This window comes from Carettochelys insculpta, chromosome 10, assembly GCF_033958435.1.
Source record: "Carettochelys insculpta isolate YL-2023 chromosome 10, ASM3395843v1, whole genome shotgun sequence".
Taxonomy (NCBI): domain Eukaryota; kingdom Metazoa; phylum Chordata; order Testudines; family Carettochelyidae; genus Carettochelys; species Carettochelys insculpta.
Genome location: NC_134146.1, coordinates 40804713 through 40823571, shown reverse-complemented (window position 1 = coordinate 40823571; position 18859 = coordinate 40804713). Strand labels below are relative to the sequence as shown.

The following is an 18859-nucleotide window of genomic DNA, read 5'->3' as shown; positions in this document are numbered from 1 at the left end:
AGAGGTGAGGCCAAGGACTAAATGGTCTTTGGAGGAGAATGCATCTTTCTGCAGAGGTAGTCTCAGGCTTGAGCTTAAGACAATAACAGAGCAGCACCAGGAAGCTTGCTTTGCTTCCACTGTGTTACAGCCTATCCTGTGATTAAACCAGATTTCAGTCTCAAGAGCCTTCAAACCCACCACCATTCAAGAGCACTGTAAAAATACATTGACAAAAACCTGAGCCAGCAGTGGTGGAACTCACTGATCTGCTTCATCCCTGGGTATTGAAAAGAAACTCCAGAAGGCTATTCTCCAAGATGGAAGACAGACTACAGTTAACAGTGGCAATGATGAGAAAAAATTTTTATTGAATGGAATACTATTGCACAACACTTTAAAAGGCATCAGAAGGCATTGATATAACACGTACATTTCAAAATCTATCAGAAGATTAAAGGCTGAAAGTAGCATTCTAATTTTCCTGTACAAAGACCTGGGGAAAGAAAACAGTGCTAAGTGATTGAGAAACAATACTGGAGGAATTAAAAGCAAGATGCCATTCTCTGCTGCACTCATCCCTAAGAACAGATGAAAATGAAGTAGTAGGTAGTAGGCATCCTTCAGTCTGCATAGGATATGGATCGCGCCCTTTATAGTTTCAATTGAGGACTTCATTTACACCGTCTACTGTGACTATGAAGACCCACACGACAGTGACAGTCCTTGCTGCATCTCTTGCAGATGAGGTGGGTGTCTGGCAAGTCCTAAGTGTGCTTTCTGTGCGTTCGCTTCTCCTCTGCTAGCTGTCTGATCCTCATCTCACCCTCCTGAAGGCCCTTGTGTTACCCCCAGCCTCCATCTGCTGCAGTCGTCTGCTAGTTCTTCCCAGTTGTCAAGCTCGATGTCTACCTCTTTGAGGTCTCTCTTGCAGACATCTTTGTAGCGCAACTGGGGGCGTCCGGGAGGTCTTTTGCCAGAGGCTAGCTCACCATACAGGATGTCTTTTGGAATCCTTCCATCATTCATCCTGTGGACATGGCCAAGCCAGCAAAGCTGACGCTGCCTGAGGAGGGTGTGCATGGTTGGGATTCCAGCTTGCTCGAGGACGGCGGTGTTGGTCACTTTGTCCTTCCAGGATATTCCAAGGATGCGCCTGAGGCAGCGCAAGTGGAAGGCGTTCAGCCTCTTTTCCTGGCGGGCATACAGGGTCCAAGTCTCGCTGCCATAAAGGAAGGTGCTGAGGATGCAGGCTCTGTAGACTTGCATTTTGGTGTGAGTGTACAGCTTGTTGTTATTCCACACTCTCTTGCTGAGTCTGGACAGGGTTGTGGCCGCTTTTCTGATCTTCCTATTTAGCTCAGTGTCCAACAACAGGATGTCAGTGATGGTGGACCCAAGGTACACGAACTCGTGGATGACCTCTAATGTATAGTTGTCAATGCTGATTGATGGGGATTCAGCAACATCCTGACCGAGTACGTTTGTCTTCTTTAGGCTGATGGTAAGCCCAAAGTCCTTGCACGCTTTGGAGAACTGATCCAGCAGTTTCTGCAGCTGGTCTTCTGTGTGAGACACTACAGCAGCACCGTCTGCAAACAGCATGTCTCTGATGAGGACTTCCCGCACCTTAGACTTAGCTCTCAGCCTTGCAAGGTTAAACAGTTTCCCATCAGATCTTGTGTGCAGCAAGATGCCCTCTGTTGAAGATCCAAAGGCATGCTTCAGGAGGAGTGCGATGAAGATCCCAAACAACGTCGGAGTAGGCATGCATCCTTGTTTGACGCCGCTCCTGATTCTGAAAGCATCTAATAATGCGCTGTCATATTGGACGGTTCCTCTCATGTCTTTGTGGAACGACTGGATCATCTTGAGTAACCGTGGAGGACAGCCTATCTTGTGCAGCAGTTTGAACAGACCATCCCTGCTGACCAAGTCAAAGGCCTTGGTCAAGTCAATGAAGGCTATGTAGAGTGGCTTCCTCTGCTCCCTGCACTTCTCCTGCAGCTGCCTTAGAGAGAAGACCATGTCAACGGCAGACCTCTCTGCACGGAACCCGCGCTGCGATTCAGGGTACACCCTCTCAGCAATCTTCTGGAGTCTGCCAAGGATGACGCGAGTGAACAGTTTACCAATGATGCTTAGGAGGGAGATTCCACGGTAGTTGTTGCAGTCGCTTCTGTCTCCTTTGTTCTTATACAACGTTACAATGTTAGCGTCGCGCATATCCTGTGGAACCTCACCCTCTTTCCAGCACAGGCACAGTAGCTCATGTAGGGGTTCCAGGAGTGTGTCCGTGGCACATTTGATTACCTCTGGTGGTATACCATCCTGGCCAGGGGCCTTTCCTGCTGCAATGCTGTCGATGGCTCTCTTCAGTTCACCCACAGTTGGTTCCTGATCCAGTTCGTCCATTACTGGTAGGAACTCGACAGCATCGAGGGCTGCGTCAACCACAACATTCTCACGTGAGTACAGCTCGGAGTAGTGCTCAACCCAGCGCTCCATCTGTTTGGCTTTGTCAGCGATGACTTCACCAGATTTGGATTTCAGAGGTGCCATCTTGTTCTGGGTGGGTCCTAATGCCTTCTTCATACCCTCGTACATTCCTCTGAGATTACCAAAGTCAGCACAGGTCTGGATGCTGCTGCATAGCTGGAGCCCGTGGTTGTTGGCACAGCACCTAGCTGTCTGCTGTACTGTTCTTCTGGCCGCTCTAAGTGCTTGCTGGGTACTCTGGCTCGGTGAGCATTTGTACTCCAGGAGTGCAGCGCGCTTCTTTTCAATGACTGGAATCATCTCATCGGAGTTAGCTTTGAACCAGTCGTTCGTGTTTCTAGCTCTTCTTCCAAACACCGACAAGGCTGTGTTGTAAACTGTATCCCTCAGATGTTGCCATTTGGATGTCACATCGGCGCCCCCATGGCCGCTGCGCAGATTTTCCTGGAGGGTCTCTCTGAACTTTTCAGCTTTCTCCGAGTTTGCTGTCTTTCTGGCATCAATGCGGGGCCTTCCAGCAGGTTTAGAGTGGTACAGCTTCTTGGGTCTCAGCTTGAGCTTGGAGCAAACTAGCGAGTGATCTCTATCACAGTCAGCACTATGATAGCTGCATGTCAGAAGGACGTTTTTGAGATTATTACGCCTAGTGATTACCACGTCTAGTTGATGCCAGTGCTTCGAGCGTGGGTGTCTCCACAACACTCTGTGCTGTGGCTTCGTTTGGAAGAATATGTTTGTGATGCACAGATTGTGGTACGTGCACAGTTCAAGGAGACGCTGTCCATTGTCATTCATTTTTCCCACACCGAAGTGTCCTAAGCAGGAAGGCCATGAGGCCCAATCAGCTCCAACTCTTGCATTGAAGTCACCCAAGATGTACAGTTGTTCACGAGCAGGTATTTGCGCTACAGCAGCACTAAGCACGTCACAGAACTTCTCTTTTACTTCTGGTGTGGTGTACAGGGTTGGAGCATAAGCGCTGATCAGGTGGACTGGACCGGTGCAAGTTTGAAGCGTGATCTGAAGAAGTCTTTCTGATCCGCCCATGACTAATTTCACCATTTGTAGAAGGGTGTTTCTGACAGGAAAGCCAAAACCATGCTCTCTGGGTTCTTCTTGGGCTTTACCCTGCCAGAAAAAGGTGTAGTCCTTTTCCTTTAGAGATCCCGAATCTGCAAGCCACTTCTCTTGCAGTGCAGCGATACCAACTCGGAGCCTCTTCAGTTCCTTGTTGATGACAGCAAAGCCCTAAAAGAAATAATATATTTGACCTGCCCATTGACTGATTTCATCTCAGAGATAGAAGGAGCACAGTGTACCACAGCCTGAAATTCACATCCAACCAGAGACTTTTTGTGAAGTCATTAAGATTTACACCTGAAGAAATAATAGTGCAAAAGGCGCAGAGAAAGAGCACTAACATACACTGCAGAAGAACAATGGCAAAAAAAATAAATAAGGACATTTGCAGGAAAGTTGGAGAACAGAGGCAGAACTGGACAGGGGAGAGAATGTCAATATTAAAAAAGTATGGAATTCCAGCTGTTGCACACAGATATTTTGACTCCAAATTGGATGCCACTAAATTTTTTTTTAAAGCACATATTGAGATGGAAAAGCTTTTGAATAAGAAGAGTATTGGAAAACACTTATCTGTAACATATCATGAAAGTGCTATGGAAGAGAAGTAGCATAAGAGAGGAAATTCACAGATGAGCAGAAATCCGCAAAAATCAGACTTCAGTTATGGGTGTTGAACATTTGAAAGTTCACCACCAAGCTCTCTTGAACATTTGATTCAAAATGGTCCATGTCAAGAAATCCTTCCTTGGGTTAGTAACACTATAGCTATGTCTACAATAGCATTCCTCTTTCAAAAGAGGCATGACAATGTGGGAAATCAAAAATGCAAATGAGATGCAGATTTACCTATCTGGCACCTCATTTGCATATTCTTCGAAAGAAGAAAAGGGGTGTAGACGCAGCTCTTTCAAAAATAAACCCCGTTTTCAAATGAACCCTTCCTTCTTTTTCTTTTTTTTTTTTTTAGAAAGAAGGGTTCTTTCGAAGATGGGGTTTACTTTCAAAAGAGCTGCATCTAAACTGCTTTTCTTCTTTTGAAAGAATATGCAAATGAGGTGCCATATATGTAAATGTGCACCTCATTTGCATTGTAGATTTCCCTCATTTGCATGCGTCTTTCAAAAGAGGAATGCTAGTGCAGATACAGACTACATGTGAAAAGGTCTCAGTTGCCTGATACCCTCATCACACATTAATATGTAACAACTGTTGGGGAACACAAGACTGTTGTATCTCCTGTTCAATGTACAGTCATTTTCAGAAATATTTGAGACCAGAAAAACACTGGAAAATGCTTCTTTAATGATACATCAGAAGTACTATGGCATAGAAGCATCCCAGGAAGCTGCTTCCCCTTTCACTTTCATCCTTAATAGCATCAATTTTGATTATGTTAAATTCTTCCTCCTATGTGTGTTTCTTGAAAGCAATTTTGTTTTGCTTCTCAGCTACAAAAGATGAACACCCTTTTGTGCTATTCATTAGATTAGGCAATAGAAAAAAAAGAATGTTATGACTAAAGCAATTTACAAATCTCATAGTAACAGTTTTACATATTGCTGTGGACACTCTATATGTGTGTTAATGAAGTAATTGTCATGTTTATTAAATCACATATACTTGGTAAGTTAACCTGAAGAAATCACAGAGAGGAAAGCTCACAGCATTGATTCAAGCCGAGTGAGTAATAATGCTGCAGAAACATACATCAAGCCCATGTAATGCAGCAAGACAGGAAAGGCCACTGATTTCTTATTTATAGTTTTATTTTTAGATATTCTGTCCTCAGAGAATACACATGCAAACTAAAGATGTGTTTCTCCCCACTTCAGAACATGCTTCAGAGTTATTTATTTAATAATTTAGTAAATACTACTTTAGGAAAAGGTATAGACAACATTCCTTTCACAAACTGCAATACTAAAAAGCAAAATAATAGATTCAACCACTGCACATTAGCAGCTGTAATTATTAATGGCAGCTCTTCACAAAACAATCATGATATACAATAACCGATGCAGCATTGGCACAATTATCCAGTCTGAAGAACAGTGCTATTGTTTGTATATCAGTTGATTATGAGCTGTTTATGTTCTGTGATTTAATATGGAAAAAATCACTGAATGATATTTCTATTTTACTAACGCTTTGGGTATCTTTTGAGAAATTGTTTTCTTAAATAATCTAGAACTGCCATAGAGCAGATCCAATTATTTTCAAGAGAAAACTTAGGATAGAAGATTCAGATAATAGAAAAATGCTATTGGATATATTACAAAAGGACTGAAAGGAGACTAACACACAAATTATCTCTTTGGCTACATCTAAACTAGCACACTACATTGAAGTAGCCTATTTCGACGTAAGAACATCGAAATAGGCTACTTCAATGTGTATCGTCTTCACATCCTCCAGGGCTGGTGCCGTTGATGTTCAATGTCGAAGTAGCGACGGAGAATGTTGAAAGGAGCTGCCCTGGAAGAAAACGCAGAGCATCCACACACACAAGTGCTCCCCATCGAAATAAGCGGCCAGCAAAGCCCCAAGCCACTCCCTTAAAGGGCCCCTCCCAGACACACTTGGCCTGCACAGCACGAGATCCAGAGAGCTGACAACTGGTTGCAGACCCTGTGAACGCAGCATGGACCCCTAGCTGCAGCAGCAGCCAGAAGCCCTGAGCTAAGGGCTGCTGTGTGCGGTGACCATAGAGCCCCACAGGGGCTGGACAGAGCATCTCTCAACCCCTCAGCTGATGGCCACCATGGATGACCCCGCTATTTCGAAGTAGCGGGATGCGGATCATCCACACATGCCCTACTTCGACATTGAACGTCGAAGTAGGGCACTATTCCCATCTTCGGATGGGAATAGCGATTTCGATGTCTAGCTGCCTAACGTTGATTTCAACGTTGAAATAGCACACGGCATGTGTAGACGCGACACGTGCTATTTCGACATTGTGCCGGCTACTTTGAAGTAGCCGGCTAGTGTAGATGCACCCTTTGAAATTATGCTTCCATCAAAAGAATTTTTGAATATTCAAAATGTATTTGACCTTTGCTGCACATAATCATGTTTTTTCATGCTGTTTCACTGTCCAGCTAAAACATAAGAACTGCAGCAGGTGAGCCATTGACAGGCAGACATGAGATCCTAAGCAACGGAACAAATCTTACAAAGCTCAATGGCTAACAATAACTAAGAAATTCCCAAGGAATGAACTTGATACCTCTTCTGGAGAACACCTATTACTAGGCAGAGTTCTTAATAACATATGTAGCCCTTTTGCTTAAACATTTGGAAGCACTGGCTTAGAAACTAGATCTGGTAATACCTGCAGCATCGCACCCTATATATCAGTCATGCTTTCAAAGTTTTCATGCTCAGAGTTGAAAGCACAAAATACAGTTAAGACAACCTCGATACGCACGTTATGGGAAGGCTTTCTTGGCAATATTTGCCTTGGTTTAAAATGCAACGTATAGAAAGTGTTTATTATTTTGGTTTCTGAAATTGAGAATACATGGGAATGTGACAGTCAATAATAAAACTAGTTTTCCAATACAAGGTCTCTTTCCTGGGTGTGGTCAATTCCTTCTGGATTTTGACACACACATCCACCTCATCTGATCTTCCTGGAACCAATTCCTAGAGCCATGCATGGATACAATATCTGTATCTGCATCTCTGTCCTCAAAAATGAGCCATGGAGATCTGCATCTGTGGTTCTGGACACCTGTAAGTATAACGTCAACAGCCATGAATTGGCAGGGCTCCATCAATTCTACTAGTGTGACCACTTTCTCCTGAAGGTCATCAATTATGCCTGAAGAGCCTGGCTCCTCCCTTGAGCCTGCTGACTCACTTGCACCTTTTCTTCCATTCGGTGTCTCTCACTTCCATAACAGAAAAGCTCTAAAGCAGCAGTGCACTCTCTTCCTTACTGCTTCTCAGCAGCACCAGGCTGGCAGACAATAGCGAGGAAAGTGGAGTGGGAAAAAAAAAAAAAGACACACTATGCCCTCACTGCCACTGGGGCCTTGAGAAGAGGCTATTAAAGAAACCCTTCTTCCAGCCATGCTGTATGGCTGACAGATATTCAGCTGACAGTGGGAAAAGCATAAAACAAAATCTCCATGTGAGGGCAAATCACACTGGGAGAATTTCAGGCCACCCACCACTAACCACTGGCCAGCCCTCTGTAATGGGGCCAGAACCTGAAGGCTGAGAAAGCCTTTCATAAGAAAGGATTCAGCACTACACGACACTTTTTAGGATATCTCTGTATTTGGCTATATTTGATCCACTCAGTCTGTGAAACCTTTAGCACTTCTGCACACCAAGGAGTTCTACTTGCTTGCGGTTTTACCCAAGTTTCATCCCACTCACGGACCGAAATGCACAGTAAAAGGCAGCACTCAGGGACATCACGTGGATTTGTGACACTACCTGGTGGACTGTGAGGCTATAAACGAATGGATTTCAGCCTTCCATCTGTGTAGTTTTTCACCTCTGAAAGATGTAATATTGGTAACATTCCTCATTTAATTCTTTATCATTTTCTCCAGGTATACGATCTACCACCTTACATCTATTATATATTTCTCCAGGTATACGATCTACCACCTTACATCTATTATATATTTGAGAGAGCTTCTCTCTCTGTGAGTGTGTCTGTCCAGCCATCTCTTTGTTCAAGAACTCCTCCTAAGTGGAAGGAGGTAAAACCACCAAATTTAGTAGTCAGCTTCTTATTATAATTTAAACCAATGCCAGCGTTCAGTTGTGCCAGGACAATGGGATGTGTCTGGAATGTGATTGTTTCTCATGAAATAGAGAGGGAGAGCTCTGCTAGCATGGACAGTTACATTGTATAATGAGGACGGGGGGGGGGCGGGGGGGCAACAAGATGCCACAGATGGGGGACTGGGACAGCTATAACTCCACTGGGGCAGCAGAGGGCAAGGGTGGAGAAAGGAACAACTATCTACTCTATATTTCAGAAAGTTTGTCTATTCGTATGTGTCTATCCCCCAACCCCAGGCTGTGCCTGCTGTAGCTGCAAAGACCATGGACAGGCGCTTCTCACCTGGCCCCAAGCTGCTGTAATGAGAAAGGGCTGGGGTTTTCCTCTGTCCCTGGGGCAGCCTGCATACTGAACTCCTCAATCCTAGCTCCACCCCCGAGCAATGATTTAATTCAAGAAAAAAATTGAGTTAGGGACCTGAGCAATGATGGGTAAATCTTCTCATTAGAAATATTCTGTACTTCAATGTCAGAAGAAATCCAAGTAAATGGTAATTGCTTTTAAAAGCAGAGGCAGAGAGACTGCAGTGATGTCAATGGCCACTGAGGCAACCACAGCCCTTGTAGTGGGTCACAACTCAGTGTTTTTTTTGCACCGGTACTTGCTGATACTGAGTCCTGGAACCTCATCAACCCTGGCTGCGTGATTGGCTGAGGCTGGGGGAGGCAGGGATCTGGATGAATACTGGCTCCTCTTTTTTTAAAAAAGAGAACAAAAACCAAAAAGCACTGCCAAAAACCAATATATAATGTGGTATTATCTTACCTATTATGCATGCCACTTGCCACAAAATGTTGCGTCAGTAACGGCAACTTCTATCCCCTTTTGCAGTGTCTGTCTTAAAATCTTTAAACACTTTCCCCAGTACATACAAGCTAAAAAAAATACAAAATACAGTCTTGCAATGTCAAGAGTAGGTCGCCCTGATTGAAAAAAAATATGTCCTGAACCATAAACAAGATTGCCTCCTTTGAACATCTCGGATCCCTCAACTCAGCCTATCTGTTACCTACCAGTTCTGTGTTTTTGGGAAACCAGAGCATGACCACCTGTCAGCCCTGTGCTCTTGGGGAGCCAAAGAGTAATACTCATGGAAAACAAATCTCCTACCCCCAGGCCTCTGATTGAATCAAAGGCAAAGCACTGAAACTGGCAGGGGTAGACACACCTAAATCCCACCAATTAGGGTGATCAGACCAGCCTCATCTGTATTGAAAATGGAACAGAGACATATCTTCATTAGCACAGAGCATGGAGAACAGCTTTTCCCAAAGTAGGAACCACACTGACTTATGGGATGCTGGAAGCAGAAAAGCATTGCCTGATGGGAAATCTCTGCACCAGATGCTAATGAACCCAGGCTGCTCAAATTAGTCATTATCAGAGCAATTCTACTAATGGATCCTACAGATAGCCAAAATACTGAAACTGCCTAGTTGCATTGTGAGCTTATTCAAGGAACATCACCCGTAGCCAGGCACAATCAGTCTCTATTGTCTCACCTTTGTTCACCCATAATCAAATCCAGTGTTCTTCTTGAACTATTGTCCTGTCCCTACAAATACATCTACCCTTGCTCAAGAAACTATTCTGATGCCTTGATGTAAACTCTACATCATTTCAATTCATCCTTCATCATCTCCTGCCTGCTCATGCTGGGGGCTCTGCTTATCTCCTGCTCTCTGGACCCCGACCATCACCAACTGGGAACCCCAATCAGTGCAAGCTCTATGGAGTGGTGAGATCTCTCTCCCTTTCTCTCTCAACATAGCCTCCTGACCTTGTCCCATGTAATCAGCTCTCTGGTTTGCTTGCCCTAACAATTGTAATCAGTTTCAATTTAGATGTAAGACTGTGACTCAAATATAAACTCACTACCCAGAAAACAAAAATTTTCATTGTTAAACTGATTGCTTCTCTCTCTTTTCCTTTCTCTCTTGCTCACTCTTCCTTAGGGGTGTTGTTTTGGCTTCCCCATTCACTCTGCAACAATGCTTCTTGTACCTATGCTAAAGATACCTGTGGTGCATGAAAATCCTGTGGGGTTCACCCATCAAGTGGGTTACTAGCAGAACAATTGTGCTGTGAAAATGGAGATTGGGGAAGGGTTGCTGAATCAGGGTGGCATGATGGCGGCAGCTGAAAGTGCTGTTTAACCCAGCCACTGAGTCCAAGGGCACATAAGGGCCACAGCTTGGCACTGCTGTGCAACCCAGAGCACTGCATATGGGAACATATAAGGTGTCACCTTGTAAATGCTGATTAACTAGACACACCCCCCCCCAACATATGAGCTCTGGCAGAGAGAGAGAGAGAGAGTGTTCACCTGAGTCCCGGGTGAGAAGAACTTAATCCTGAGGACCCTGAGTTGGGCAGAATAGCTCCACTGGGGGGGAAATGATCAGAACTGAGAAGTGAAGCTCCTTAAGAACACTAGTAACACAAACAGCATATTGATAGAATTATTCACCTCCTGCATCCAGGCCCAAATAAATGAGCATACCCCAGAATAACAGGCAAATCTGGTAACACATCACAAAAGCTTGACCTGCTCCTGGCAGCAACAAATTTAGAATCTAACAAATCAATGGTATTAGGAAACTCCCCTGCACAGAGAATGCTCCACTCCTTGGTTTTGTTCCAGGTGAAAGAAAAAATGTTGCAGGCCTACACATTAAGGAGAGGAAAGATAGCTTTGTTACTCGTGAGAACAATGCTGTTCACAACAATAAATTTGGTTTTTGCATAATTTTAAGTAATCCAGTGTTTGTTTAGGGCCTGACCCAAAGCCCATTGAAATAAAGAGCAGGACTTAACTGACTACAATGGGCATTGGATAAAGCCTTCCTGATTATTCTTGCATTATTTTGAGCCACTTATTTTGGCAAACTATATTCTAAAATTCAATTTATTTCTCTTATATATTATTCCTCATGATGTTTTTCTTGTTTCTTGATATATAGTTTGCCCACGAAGGACAGGTATGTACAGCTTCCTAATATTGGTCTTGCAAAATGTGCCTTTCTATAGATTATGAATTAAATGTCAGTTATTCTGACATACATTAAACATGTAATCTAAGTAGTCGTACACAGGATATGGTGACCATAGACATCACATATACGGTAGGAGGAATAGTAGCACTTGTTTTTCATTCACATACATTTTAGCTGAAACAATGGTTTTGCATTCATGGCATAATACAAAGCTCAGTCACTATAGCCTGTAGACTGCGACTGACTGCATTGTCAGAAATCTATATCCCTTTGTAATCCCGTTCACTTCAACTGGGGTCCAGCTGGGCACAGAGGTTTTTTGCACAAAGTCAGTTGAAGGACTGGGGCATACATTGGTATATGCTGGGTCTGGTACAGAAACAGCTTGGAAACCTGACCTGGACAGGACAGAAAAATGAGGGGCCACAATAGACAGCTCCCTTCTCCACACACCAACTATGATGAACAGAATGGTCATATTTTGCAGACAGTGCCTGCAGTGAAATACACACATAAAGACAGATGTACCAAAAGACACCAGGATAAGGGTCTATGTGGTATTGCTATTTTAGAACAGAGCCATCCCACTTCTTAGGAACTATTCTTTTTTGTCAGAACTGTGCCTGAAGACTAGCTACATGCTATGCAAATCTCAGCAGGTACAAGTGTTGAACCTGTATTTGTTACATCTTTGGACATTTTTAGCTATACCAAGTGTAGAATGCCAAACAGACAGCTCAGAACTGTTTATGTGCCAAACTACAAACAAAATAACTTCAAAAGGCAGGTAACTATGCTTGTCCTTTTGTGAACACTGCTCTTCATAAGTAGATTTACTCCAATTCTATCTGCTACAGAAAATTAGAAATGGGTACCTGAAGTCTGGATTAAGCACCAGCTTCTCCTTTACATGCCAGAGAATTACTCTCCGGCACTTCCTGTGCTCTTCTGTATGTCATTGTTTTGTTCTGTGTGACCATTACATTTTATTCAGTTGGGCATTAAGAAAACAACCTTCTGAACTGTACGCACATATCATCACATGCTGGAGAAAATCAGTACTTGCCCAGAATCTGTTTTTACTGATACCTGGTGATACACTTTAGAATAAATGAGAGCAGAGCACACATAAAACGTATAGTAGCTGTGGTAGAGGAGACTGAGTATGTTTGGGATTCCAGAGACCTGGGTTGTATTCCAAAATTTGCATTTTGCCACCTTTTCCAGGTCTTCTTGGTGTCTTTCCTTTGAGATAGCTCTTCTGGGGAATTAATATGACCCCTCAGATGAGTCTCTCTCCAAGCAGCAGTCCAAATGGTGACTTTTCTTCTTCCTCCTTAAGGGTGCTGCTGTTCTTCCTCCATCTCAGCTTGTCCCAGGCTCCCCAGCAGCTGTTAAGAACTAAGATTGGGTCTACACTTACCTTGTATATCAATGGCTGCAACACAATTTTAGGTATGCCAATTGCGTACCAAAAATCAATTTTGCAGCTGTCAATATTCGTCCCTCACTGCAGAATGCTGATGGGGGCACTACTCCTATCGGCATTCATTAATCCTTGCAGCTTGCAAGCTCTTCCGGGGTCAACATTAACCCCAGAACGTGCCATTTCACACATGCGCAAAACCATCCTGGAAGATCGAACCTAAGCGTTCGATCTTCGGCAGCAAGTGTAGACCCAGGCTAAGCAGCTATAGTTTCCCATCTGACCAGCAAGCTGCAGAGAGCAGTGAAAAGAGCCTAAGGGAGCAACTGCACACTGCTCCTCACCCTGATGGCAGCTATTCCTGCTCAGCACAGCCTTGGTCCCACTAACCAGTACCATCTCTATTCCCCTACCTCTCGTGCTACTCTTCTAAGAGATGCTCCCCACTTCTCTTTTTAGCCTCAAAGGTGGCAACCCTATGACTGATCCGCTGTCCTCTGAACAGCATAACCTGCTACCATCTATGTGAGTTCATGCCTTGCACACCTGACACAGCCAGCACCAGAGCTCTGCACCAGAATGAGAGGAGCCCTAGCACAAATTAGAATCTTCTTGGATAATTAGTTTAACCTCTGCAGCTCAGTTTTCAGTCTCTAAAACAGGAAGCATCTGATCAGTCATGTTTTTTCCTCTTTACCCCTGGGAGAACACTTGCAGGAGGGCTCAGAAAGATAACATGATGGCTGAGTTACAAAGCGGGTATGCATGTGAAGTGATTTGTGTGGCTTAGTTTTTACAAGTAAATCACAAGATAAATACAAATTGATGTTTTTATGTTACATGGCCATTATGTTCTGTCTTGATTAATAACTATTCTTAATGGTTAATTCTTCACAGCAGGAACCCCTGCCTTCTTCCCATACATTATGTTTATATATAGTGACATCCTGATTTTGCTTGGGATATTTGGCCAGTAATACAACACAAATATCAATAGGAAGAGTGTCCTGATCTTAATAGATCATTCATTTATTGACTTTTATGGGAGGACGCTTGTGCTTGACAACTTCAAACAAATATTCTAAAGTCTTGAGTCTGATGCCGAAAGTCAAGTTTTTTTAAAATAGTAAATGAGGGTTCTTTTGATTTCTCTTTTTTTTTTTCCAAAGTCCACTTGCTTCACATTTTGAAGCTTTTGAATGATAGTGGAGGCATTTTGTTTTTAAATAAAAGCTGAGATTCTCAGGCAAGAGCATGATTCCTGCATCCACAACTGTAAGGAAAGCACTAAACATCAGGAGATTCATGATAGAAATAAGAGTTGACACCAGTGGAATTGGAATGTGCTCCATTAGCATTGCTTATACAATCAGATCTATTATTACACTCTTTTATAAAAGGGGGAACCTATTAGAAAAGAAGTGAAGTCATGTTCCCCAAGATCATAGAAATAAAAATGAGACTGAGGCAGGAACACCAACCATTGTTTTTGGTCTCCCAAATTTTTGCTTTACCTACAAGACATTCTGGGTTTGTGGGTGAGTGGAGGAACACGAACTTAAAAACTACAACTGGAGAAAATAATTAAATGTTGACTACCTTGTTTATGTGGAAATGTGGTCTAGATTAAATTATTATAAGGGGGTGTGCTGCTCATTCGAAACATCACTGCTAATGGTTTGCTGTCAAATTGGGAGGGTAAATATAGTGGTGTCCTATGGGGTCCGTCCTGAGTCCAGTATGATGTAATATTTTTAATTAAAGACAAGGATATTGAAGTGGAGAGTACACTTATAAAATCTGCAGATGACACCAAACTGGGAGGGGTTGCAAGCACTTTGGAGGCATGGATTAAAAATAAAAGTGACCTAGGCAAAACAGAGATTTGTCTGAATTCAACAGGCTGTAATTCAACAGGGATGAGTGCAAAGTACTTCACTTAGCAATGAAAAAAAAATCAAATACACACCTAAAAATGGGGAACAATGGACCAAGTGATAGTACTGCTAAAAAGGGTGTCAGGCTTATATATCAGATAACAAACTGAATAGGAGTCCACAGTGTGATGCAATACAAGAAAAGGCTAATATTCTTCTGGGGTATATTCACAGTAGTGTTGTTGTAAGACACAGGAGGTAACTCTCTTGCTCTAATTTAGCACTGATGAGACCTCAGCTGAAATACCATCCTCAATTCTTGGAGCCCCACTTTAGGAAAGACGGACAACTTTGAAAGAGCCCAGAGGAGAGCAACTAAAATGACAACAGTTTTAGAAAACCTGAACTATGAGGAAAGATTAAAAAAAATGGACAATAGATTTGAGAAAAGACTGAAGCAGGACTTGTAAACAATCTTCAGATATGTTAAAGGGTGTTGTAAAGAGGAAAGTAAAGTAAAGCACATTGGAAAAATAATCCCAACTATACATACAAAACATTGGGGTCTAATTTAGCTATAACTACTCAAGAGGGAGCTCTTGGTGTCATTGTGGATAGTCCTCTGAAAACCCACTCAATGAGCAGCAGCAGTCAAAAAAAGCAAACAGAATGTAAGGAATCATTTAAAAAGCGATAGAGAACAAGACAGGGTTTTTTTATTTTTGCCTCTGTAAAAATCCATGAATACTGTGGACAGATGTGGTTGCCTCATCTCAAAATAGATATTGACATTAGAAAAGATTCAGAAAAGGACAACAGAAATGATTAGGGGTTAGGAACAGACACCATATGAAGAGAGATTAAAAAGTCTAGAACTTTTCATCTTCAAAAAGAGGCGACTAATTGGGGACATGATACAGGTCTGTAAAATCATGGGCCGTGTCTACACTAGCCAAAAACTTTGAAATGGCCATTCAAATGGCCATTTCGAAGTTTACTAATGAAGCACTGAAATACATATTCAGCGCCTCATTAGCATGCGGGCGGCCGCGGCATTTCAAAATTGACACGGCTCGCTGCCGCGCGGCTCATCCAGACGGGGCTCCTTTTCGAAAGGACCCTGCCTACTTCCAAGTCCCCTTATTCCCATCTGTTCATAGGAATAAGGGGACTTCGAAGTAGGCAGGGTTCTTTCAAAAAGGAGCCCCATCTGGATGAGCCGCACGGCGGCGAGCCACGTCAATTTCGAAGTGCTAATGAGGCGCTGAATATGTGTTTCAGCGCTTCATTAGTAAACTTTGAAATGGCCATATGAATGGCCATTTCGAAGATTTTGGCTAGTGTAGACGTAGCCATGGTGTGGAAAGGGTGAATAAGTTATTTATTTGTTCCTATAATGTAAGACCTAGGGGGGGTCACCAAATGAAATTAATGCGTAGCAGGTTTAAAACAGACAAACAAAAAATGGAAGTTTTTCTTCAGGGTGCACATAGTAGTTCTGTGAACCTCCTTGCCAAAGGATGTTGTGAAGACCAGAAACTTAACAGGGTTCTAAAAAGTGCTATATAAATTTAGTCGGTAAGAGTGACGTCCGGAGCCTCTGTTTGCCAGAGGCTGTAAATGGATGACAGGAGAGGGATCACCTGACGATTGCCTGTTCTGTTCACTCTCTGGGGCATCTGGCATTAGCCACTTTTGGAAGTGCACTAGATGGACCTTTGGTCTGACCCAGTATGGCCATTCCTATGTTCTTTGATTAAGAAAGAGAAGACCTATTTCTTTTATTTTTGCTTAAACTTTTATTTATTATAACAGCCTTTATTTTAATTATTTCTGGTATATTTTTATTAACAATTTTGGAACTCCATGTATATTATTTGTTCTTAGAGTTTCAAGCTGATGTCACACTAGGTCATGTACTGAAAATCAGGGACAAGGGGCAGACATTTGTATGTTTTTAACACTCAATTCAACAGACATCAACTAGCAGCTTGCATTTCAGGTCAGCAGAGGGCTCTCTGAGAGAAGCAGACATTGACTCTAAGGCTATAATAGATGAACTAGAGCATATGCATTCACAACAGATAGCTGTTTCTGAATAAGGGAAGTATTAATCATACCATGAAGCATTATATCTATTATATGCATTATTTCAAAAGGAAAACATTTCACTTAATTTATGCTTAGGTCAGGAAATATTGATCAGGAAATAAATGAGTTAATGAACAAAAATTGTCCCTCTGTACGTCTACATACAAACACATCCCTCTACATTAAAATAACACAAAGGTTACAAACTCAAGCACTCAGAAGTTAGGAAATTCTAGAATTTAGAGCTCCTGTGCAACCATAGGTCACTCTCTGGTGTGTATGCATTATGCCACAATCTTAATTACATACTTACATACTATTTTGTCCTAAAGGACCCCTGCTTCATTTTATGTTTCTGATGGACGGTGTTCACTTAAAAAGCAACTATACAATATTTTATTTTCACCTCATTTTCCTGTGTGTGGCCTCCTACCTTCCTTAGAACATCCTATTCAAACCTTGCCTGGAAGACAGAATTGTTTGTTTCCCTGTGGACTTTTCTATGGCATTGTCACTATTGTAGCTGAGCACTTAACAAATAGTAATGAATTTATCTTCTCAATACCCCCGTGAGAATCAGAGGTACTATTATTCCCCATTTCCCAGTAGCTAATCAAGGCATAGAGACTAAGGCCAAACACATCCACTGACTCTGGGAGCCCAATTTGATGCCTAGCACCTGTGTATACTGTGTAATTTAGCATTATGAAACACTTTATATGTTCAAAGTGCAGCTCCGTTAACATCAGCTGCAGCTGTCAGTGCTCTGCACTTCTGCAAATCAGACTCAGGTTCTCAAGTTAAGTACCTAGAAAATGAGCAAGCTGAAGAAGGTTCTTTTAATACAGTTAGGCTACGTCTACACGTGCACCCAACTTCGAAATAGCTTATTTCGATGTTGCGACATCGAAATAGGCTATTTCGATGAATAACGTCTACACGTCCTCCAGGGCTGGCAACGTCGATGTTCAGCTTCGACGTTGCTCAGCCCAACATCGAAATAGGCACAGCGAGGGAACGTCTACACGCCAAAGTAGCACACATCGAAATAAGGGAGCCAGGCACAGCTGCAGACAGGGTCACGGGGCGGACTCAACAGCAAGTCGCTCCCTTAAAGGGCCCCTCCCAGACACACTTTCATTAAACAGTGCAAGATACACAGAGCCAACAACTAGTTGCAGACCCTGTATATGCAGCACGGACCCCCAGCTGCAGCAGCAGCAGCCAGAAGCCCTGGGCTAAGGGCTGCTGCCCACGGTGACCACAGAGCCCCGCAAGGGCTGGAGAGAGAGTATCTCTCAACCCCCCAGCTGATGGCCGCCATGGAGGACCCCGCTATTTCGATGTTGCGGGACGCGGATCGTCTACACGTCCCTACTTCGATGTTGAACGTCGAAGTAGGGCGCTATTCCCATCCCCTCATGGGGTTAGCAACTTCGACGTCTCGCCGCCTAACGTCGATTTCAACTTCGAAATAGCGCCCAACACGTGTAGACGTGACGGGCGCTATTTCGAAGTTACTGCCGCTACTTCGAAGTAGCGTGCATGTGTAGACGCAGCTTTATTGTGCATGCATGTGTGTGTGTGTGTTTTATATATATATTTAAAATTTAACAGTTTAATCATTTTAAATAAATTTAAAATGTACTCAGAGACCAGTATGAATATGCCTAGTAAGAAATGAAATTTAAATATTCTGAATTCCATAGTCCAGCTGATAAGGTTACATGGAATAGGCAGAAGACTAAGACCTGCTTATTTTACTCCTTGAGATTCTTGTCCTCTCCAGATAACAGATTCTGCTGCAATTGCACCTACTGCAGCACCATTTGACAAGTTAGTCATTTTAGGACCAAAGTAGCCAGCTGCAGAGAGGGAGGAGGCTGCCTTCCTGCCAACACCTGGTCCATGGGGTCAGGTGAGGAGACATGGGCTATGAAGGGGAAAGGATGGAGGCAAACAGAGTTGCTGGTAGGTGGGATGGTCACAGACTATGGTTCAGAAGGTCTAGTGAGTGTAACAGATTGGGATGTGGACTCAGAAGCTGATGAGGTGACAGCACTGAGCTCGGGGCTTAATGGAAGGGTGAGGTACAGGGACA

General features: G+C 43.1%; 1 protein-coding gene across 1 annotated transcript in view; it reads right to left on the bottom strand.

Moving 5' to 3' along the window:
- The window catches only part of NAALADL2 (N-acetylated alpha-linked acidic dipeptidase like 2), a 962837-nt gene that overhangs the window by 45764 nt on the left and 898214 nt on the right, over window positions 1-18859 (bottom strand). The window lies entirely within an intron of this gene.